We start from the raw sequence: 2,041 nt of genomic DNA on the forward strand, positions 1-2,041 counted from the left end.
TATCTCCATGTGTCTGTATATTTCAATTAATTTCTCATGTTTTCTGCTTTAGGTTCCTTGAAGATATAGAGAATTCTTTTCTTTCACTTTGGTATTTGTTAAGACTTGCTTTATGGCCTGAAATGTGATCTAACTTAAATAGAAAGTTCAATGGGTCACTGAGAAAGGCTGGTGACTCACCCCTACAATCTGAGCTACTCAGGAGGCTAATAGAGTACTGTGGAGGTATCTATCTGTTAAGCTTATTTTATCTATGGTGCTGTTTAACTCTTCGAGTTATCTTTGTGATTTTATTTTATTTAGTGGTCTATCCAATGATGAAAACACTGTGTTGAAGTCATTTATTTTTATTGTATCTAGTTTTATTTTTCCGGTCCTGGGACTTGAATTCTGAGCATTCTGGACATTGTTCTTTAGCTTTTGTACTCAAGGCTGGCACTCTACTACTTGAGTCAGATTTCCATTTTTGGCCTTTTGCTGGAGATAAGAGTTCATGGACTTTTCTGTCCAACTGGCTTGGAACAATGATACTCAGATGCCAGTCTCCTGAGTAGCTGGGATTACAGGTGGGAGTCACTTGACATTTTATTGTACTCAAAACTTTACCTGGATTGCTCAAGTACACATCACTTGGGTATATCTCTAAAATAAATGGAGTGCATGAAAGAACAAATGACGGACGATGGGATTTGTCAGAAATTAATATTTTGGACGAGATTTTCCTCTCCCTTGAGAACTTTCTGTTGGATTGATTTAATCTGAATATAGTTTTACTGTCACACTCTGGTAAACTTACATTTCTTTCTTTTGACACATTTTTTCATTTTCAAAAGGTGCCCAGGCAACATAGATGCCCACAACCTAACTCCAGTCACTGAGTTCCATCTCTTGGGCCTCTCAGATGACTCTGAAATACAATCTGTCCTCTTTGGGCTCTTCCTGTCCAGGTACCTGATCACCGTGCTCGGAAATCTGCTCATCATCCTGGCTGTCACCTCTGACCCCCACCTCCACACCCCCATGTACTTCTACCTCTCCATCCTCTCCTTGGCTGACATTGGCTTCACCTCCACCACGGTCCCCAAGATGCTGGTGGACACACAGAGTCACAGCAGAGTCATCTACTCTAATGGGTGCCTGACTCAGATGTCCTTTTATATGCTTTTTGGTTGTCTGGACAGTCTGCTTCTGACCGTCATGGCTTATGACTGCTTTGTGGCCATCTGTCACCCCCTGCATTACAAGGTCATGATGGACCCACGACGTTGTGGCTCACTGGTTGTGGTGTCTGTTGTAATCAGCCTGCTAGTGTCCCAGTTACATAACTCTATGGTCTTACAGCTCACTTTCTTCAGGAGTGTGGCCATTTCTCATTTCTTCTGTAATCCTTCCCAGCTCCTCAGCCTTGCCTGCTCTGACCCCTTCACCGATGACCTTGTCATGTATTTTGTGGGTGCCATGTCTGGTTTCCTCCCTATTTCGGGAGTCCTTTTTTCCTACTCTAGAATAGTTTCTTCCATACTCAGTGCGTCATCTCCAGGCGGGAGGTGGAAAGCTTTCTCCACCTGTGGGTCTCACCTGTGTGTGGTGTGCTTGTTTTATGGCACAGGACGTGGGGTGTACCTCAGTTCGGCGGTGTCAGTGTCTCCCAGGATGGGGGCAGTGGCTTCTGTGGCATACACAGTGGTCATGCCCATGCTGAACCCCTTCATTTACAGCCTCAGGAGCAGGGACATCAAACGGGCCATAGGGAGACTGCTGAGGAAAGTCTAATCTCAGTGGGATCAGAGTCTTCCTTCTGGAGAAAGCAGCAAGCCCACGTTGAGACTCAGAAAACAGCAACAACAAACATCTCCCGTCGCTGACCATGTCATTCATGTTTAAAAAATTGTTATTGTAAAGGTCATGTATGGAGAGGTTACAGTTAGGTAAGTCAGGTAATTAACAGCTTTGTTTTTGGACAACGTAAACCCTTCCCTTTCCTCCCCACCCTCCACAAGTTGTAGAGTTCATTTTCAGCATAGTGTGTAGTGAGTATCAC

General features: G+C 44.1%; 1 pseudogene; it reads left to right on the top strand.

Annotated features, from left to right (window-relative positions):
- The first annotated feature begins 682 nt into the window (after positions 1-682).
- On the top strand, positions 683-1,773 carry LOC150068254 (putative gustatory receptor PTE01 pseudogene; annotated as a pseudogene).
- The last annotated feature ends 268 nt before the right edge of the window (positions 1,774-2,041 follow it).

The sequence above is a fragment of the Megascapheus bottae genome, chromosome 1, assembly GCF_031878675.1.
Source record: "Megascapheus bottae isolate mThoBot1 chromosome 1, mThoBot2.hap1, whole genome shotgun sequence".
Lineage (NCBI taxonomy): Eukaryota > Metazoa > Chordata > Mammalia > Rodentia > Geomyidae > Megascapheus > Megascapheus bottae.